This window comes from Pholcus phalangioides, unplaced genomic scaffold, assembly GCF_987345545.1.
Source record: "Pholcus phalangioides strain wild (caught in Gottingen) unplaced genomic scaffold, Ppha-v1.0 ptg000013l_1, whole genome shotgun sequence".
NCBI lineage: Eukaryota > Metazoa > Arthropoda > Arachnida > Araneae > Pholcidae > Pholcus > Pholcus phalangioides.
Window position 1 is genome coordinate 11,254,203 of NW_028301606.1, and position 6,026 is coordinate 11,260,228.

The 6,026-nt window shown below is 32.7% G+C and overlaps 1 long non-coding RNA gene across 1 annotated transcript; it reads left to right on the top strand.

Annotated features, from left to right (window-relative positions):
- The first annotated feature begins 1,165 nt into the window (after nt 1-1,165).
- Nucleotides 1,166-4,271, top strand: LOC149078598 (uncharacterized). Its single transcript, XR_016193829.1, has 3 exons — nt 1,166-1,384; nt 2,561-2,634; nt 4,217-4,271. It is a non-coding gene; the product is annotated as an uncharacterized LOC149078598 (long non-coding RNA).
- The last annotated feature ends 1,755 nt before the right edge of the window (nt 4,272-6,026 follow it).

Genomic DNA, 6,026 nt, shown 5'->3' on the forward strand with positions numbered 1-6,026 from the left:
TAATTCACCACAAATTGTCAGGTGCACGGGAATGGGGGGGGGGGGGTCTCCCAAACAGCGAACTTGGCGATACAGGGGGAATGGGGGGGCCACTCCCGTATAATAAGTTATCGTTTATTGAATCACTAAAAAATGTTTTTTTTTTCTGATTTAATCAAAATGTGGTTCAGTTGCATCAAGCTGACAATAGTAACGGCTCGCGAAGCGAGCGCCCAGCGAAGCTAGGCCCTGCTATCATTTATTGATTCATAATGCTGATAGATTCATTAGAAAACCAAACATAGAAATTGTGTTTCGGCAAGCCACTGTATTTATTGCATGTCAATATAATTATTATTATATAATATATATCATTATTATTATGATCGTTATAGTATTATAGTTAAATTATATCATTGTAATTTATTATCGTGTGAGCAAACGAGACGTAATGACAAAATAAAAGCGAAATCGTTAATAGACGCTGGTGTTTGGCGATAAGTTGCCAAACGTAACAGCAGGAGGTACGCTTTACACATACGGTGATGTTTCTATAACGTCACAGTAGCCTTATTCTGATTGGCTGATAATGTCAAAAATATAAATAAAATCGTCATAACTACGAAGAACAGCCAAAACTAGAGAGGAAATCCTTAATCAGACGTCATTGATACTAACTATCCAATCAAATCCGACACTAGAAAAGAGTCGGACAAGTGTGGAGGTGCTTGTCAAAAATTCACTAATAGTTATTTGAAATGATGCCAAAAGTGAGAAAAACTGCCAATTATAACTAAAATCTTCCCTAATTACAAGAACGTTGACTTTAATTCACTACGATATGCAGTAAAGCTTCATACATTCCAGCAATTTTTCGGTGACTACATTGATAATTGGCAATGTTTCTCACTTTCCGAATAATTTTTGGTGACAACTGGTGATTTCCGTATTCTGAGGGGGTGAACTATCTCTGTGGTCCTTAGCCGAAAAAAAGTAGTTAAGCGCCGATTTGTCCTTAGCTGGCCAGTAGTTCGACTTTTCGATACTATCTCTAAGCTAAGGACTTTTTTTTAGTAGTTACTTAGGACCGCTTCTAAGGACTACCTAGCACCAGTCCTAAAGCAGCAAGAAAAGTAGTTCACGGCGGCCATCTTGGAAAAGAGGAAATTTCGCCTATGGCCGCGAGCTCTCGCTGTGATATTTAGTGATGAAATATGCTGTTTTTTTTTCGAATTAAACAATTTTTTACGATAATAATGACAGACATAACTTAGATTATATCTTCGATGTCATCAAAGTTGAAGTGATTCATCGTTATATCCTCCAAAACCTGTGTGCTATACGTGTATGTTGACATCGGCCACGATCGAAGCCACGACGAAGTGCTAGCATGTTCGTTACTGAGGTAAGAATTATTTTATTGCTATTGAACTATATAAGAAAAGTGTTTAGAAATATTCTCAATATTTTTTTGCTCGGTAAATGCGTTATTTAAAAATATAAATGGACATAATGCACGCAATCAATAGGGCAGTGGATCCCATTCGGTAATGCTGAAAAATATCAAATAGCCTATGTATATTTTGGATTGTATTGAAAATATTTACATGGCAAATGAAACATGAATCTGCAATAACGATAATATCAGATTGAAATTTTACATTCCATGTTTTTTGCTGTATTAATTTTTTTTAATGAAAAATTATGTCTAAATAAATTGAGCATGTGTGTAAATAAATAATTTGAATATTGTTGGCACAATAAAAATTGTGCTTGGATGACTATGCTATAAATAATCGCCTATAAATAAGGAAATTGAAAATTTGTGTTTTAGATCAACCTCCCTTCAATGCACAAAGTAACTAATAAGCTACAATTCATTGATAATTAATTATAGCACCTAAATGACAAAAATTTTAATTATTTTTTTGTGATGAGTAATGGTAAAATTGAAATAAAGCATGGTAAAAATTGGCAGTAATGTTAAGTATTAAATTTTGTAAAACTCATGCACTAAATTTAGTGTAAAGGATTAAAATATAGATTTGATATTTTGAACTGTTCAAATGAACAATATTGTAATACTTAGTGAAAGTTAAATTTTCAGAAAAAAATCATGTGCTACTACTTTAAAAATTGTACTCTGCAACTCGCTCTGAGATGAAGAATATTTAATAAAGAATCATTATATTGCTTTGTTGATATAAAAAACAAAGTTTTAATTTCAGGCACAGTTTTTAGTGTTGAGGTATATACATTATAATGAAAGGAAGCACATTAGTGTTTGAAACATATTACTACTTCAGTATTTGGGTTATGGCCTTGCTGCGTGTGTGTTCAAATTTAATTTTTTGCCAAAAATTGTTTTTGATTTTGTGTGTGGGTAACGACAGAAAAAAAATTTCCATTTCTTAAGAACTTTAAAATATAACATTTTGACATGTCATGGAACTGAAACTTTTAACATTTAAACTTTTAACAAGCATTTATTTTTTAACGATGTTGTTAATAAACAGCTGATATATATATTGTATATACATTTGTGAGACTTTTCTAACTCTTGAAAAATTTTGTTTCCCAGGAACTTGGCTGTAGGTAGCTACGAAGTTATGTGAAGGTTTTCAAGGTTAAACAATTCTACCAGAGCAAACAAAGGTAATTTTAATTCTTTGTATTTGACTTTGAGCAACAGTTTCCATTATTATTTTCATGTAAAATGAAATATTTCCATGCATGATTTAATGACATAAATTTTAACATTATGTCGCATCATTTTCACTGATTGCATTTGTATCAACAACCCTAGTGGAACAAATACAGTTGAACCCCGATTTAATGCCACCATCCCACCCAAAGAATTTTGGCGTTATATCAGATTGCAGACATAATAGCGTTTCGGAGAGGCTGTATTACATAAATTCACATGTTTATTATGAAATGTATTTCAGTGTCTCATTTATGTTGCATGATGAATAAAATAACCTATTTTATACACATTCAATTTTAAGTTGAGAAAATTCATAAAAATTGTAAACTGTAAAATCACTTGAATATTTCTCAATATAAAACTTAACAGAAACATACTTCCCTTTGAAATTATTGTAATTTCAGCAACACATTTTATATGTGCAAAAACAAAATGAGCAAGGTGGGGGGGGGGAAAGGTGGCATTGTTTTTAGTCCATACCATATTGATTTTTCTTGAGAAATATCTTGCTATGAGTAATTTTCTTTATAATCATAATTTTTTTCAGATACTATTGAAAGAACAACTCTTTTTGACATAATTGAATTGAGCAAATTAAGATAGATTTCTCAATGGCTACCTGTACCACTCAAAATTTGACCAGTGCAAGTAAAAACATGTATAATGTTGAAAAACTTGTCTTGGCTATATAAATGAGAGGGAGGACATTAAAAAAAACCTTTAGAAGCTTTGCTAACTGAAAAGCAATATTAATTCTTTAAAAATGTTATTATCATATTTACTGATTAGCAAATTTTGTGAATTGAAATATTAAAACAATTAATATAATTGACGACAAATAATATCATACTTTTTAACTAGCGAGACCATACAACACTGCAAAATTTTTATGTTAATTTAAATAGAGTACCCCGATCCACAACACGTTGCTAAGGATGTGTTTTACAGCGAAGCTGAAAGTAAAGTGAAAATATTAAGTAAGCTGCGTGCCAATAGGTTTTTTCACTTCATCTGTCTGACCAAAATTTTAGGGTAGAAACATGGCTCGAAAAATTGAAAAAAATTTTTAGGCGCCAGCCAAATTTCTTGGCAGCCAAGCATATTTTTAGGAAAAATAATCCAAAGTAAAAAAAAATTATATTCAACTTTTTCAGCACTTGGTGATGATCTTCACATATTGGAAGATGCAGACATAAACTCCAAATATTTTGTGATCTGCATAGAAAATTTTAGGTGTCAGTATGATTTTCTTTTTTGCAATGTTGGCTCCTAAGATTTGTGAAGCCCTAGGTAAATACATCTAGACATGAACAAGTGCATCTGTGTGCAATGCCAGGCCTCCCTTGTAAAACACAGTTGATGCATTTTGGATCCTACTGTGATAAAATGGTGGCGAGTCGACAAAGTGCTATTGTGCACGAATTATCTCTACTTATGCAACTAAAGACTGTTATAATTTGAAATCAAATATACAGTACATATTGATAAGCATAATAAAAGTGTTTTTTTTCTTCCTCTTTCTAATTTCAGGTAAATCAACATTTGAAGATGCAGATGAAAGTTAATGAATCTCAAAAAATTATATTCATGAAAGGTGCGATTTCTAAGAAAAGTACAACAAATAAATTGTGATTATGATAACTTTCTATGAACATATGTTTGAAATAAAATGTGTTTGTATGACAAATCATGTGTGCAAGTTGTTATTCAATTCATGTTTCTATTAATCAACTTCAATCAATCATTCATCTTCTAATCAACTGAAATGAAATATACGATCAAATGAAAGTTATCAGGTGAAGTTATTTGTTGGAAGCTAAATATGAAACACATAAATTGATGAAAGATCTTTAATATTGAAGTATATATATTTTAAATATTGAAGTATTCACTTGCATTAACAGGTAAGTGCTCATTCATAGAAAATCATGTTCTGATAATATTTTTTAATACTGAGGAGAAACCCATAGTTTAAAATACAGAACTACAATACTCAGCAAGGCAGTTAATTCTTTTAATTATAAATTATCAATAATTTATTATTTTAGTTGCTCCAAAAAGAATTTGCAATTCGTTGTTTCAATGAATTTAAAAGGAATAAAAATGGATAATAAAAAATCATTTTTAACAAATTGGTCTTAAAAAAAAGTGCCACTCAATATTAAAAATAGTATTCAGCTGGGGCCTCAAGTAGGGCTCCCGAGGTGAATAGGGGGCCCAAAAATCTAATTATTTTGCATAATAACCCTTTCAAGAAGAGGGCCCCCAAAAAAAAAGGGAAAGTCTGCCCCGAAAAGGCACATTACGGCCATAGGCTCAACTAGTGCCGGTAACCTTAATTTAAAATCTTACATTTTGTTGTAAGAATTTTTTATTTTCAAATTTTGATTTCATCAGTATGCGACCCACTTATATGCAGCTGGGGGTCCCAGATACTCGCTCAGTGGCGTCGGAGCCGTGGGTGTCTGAGAACCCACAGTATTCTGTACCACTGGTCTGAGCCCCCCCCCCCCTCCCAGAATTCATCCAGAAATCAAAATTTTCCACATAAAGGTCAAGTCAAGCACCCACATGTACATAACATTTCCGACGCCTCTGTACTCGCTTCTTCAAGCATCCAAAAGTGGGGTCCATGAGCTCGGACAAGAAAAATACTTTGACTATTATTATATACTGAATCTTATTCTAAAAAAAAGGCGCAAGATGAAAAATGCAACGTCCTCATACGTTTACAAAATAATTAAACTAGCCAGCGATATTAGAGTAAAAAAAATTGCAAAACACGGGTGACAAAAAAATGTATGGCGAGTCCCTCGGAAAAAAAAAAGTTTGTTTACAACATGTTTGTTTGTAAACATGAAATCGCTGCCACAACCCACTGCGGAAAAACGATTGTTAAATAATTAGTAGTAGTTGTAGGCTTCAAACGGCATCCCGATTGGTTAGAGATCTGTTACTCTCGAAACCAAACATTTTCTCCCCCTCTAACTACTGTTTCACGTCACGTGACCTTAAGGACTGGTAGTACATAGTACCTCTTAACTACTAGTAGTTGAAGCGGTCCTTAGCTTCAGTCCTCCGACCGGTAGTTCATTAGGACTAGTAGTTACTAAGGACTGCAGAGATAGTTCACCCCCCGGGATCAAAATTTTCTTTATTCATTCATAGAAAATACGATCGACCTGATTAAACAGGCCTTTATTGAGATGGGATTCCCTGCTGCTATACATTAAACAAAAATGAAAGTATATATAATAACTTCACGGAAAAAAGACGATCAATTTCCATGTATGATTTATTTTTTATTTTCCAGATGGCAGCAGTTATTAGATATCTGAGA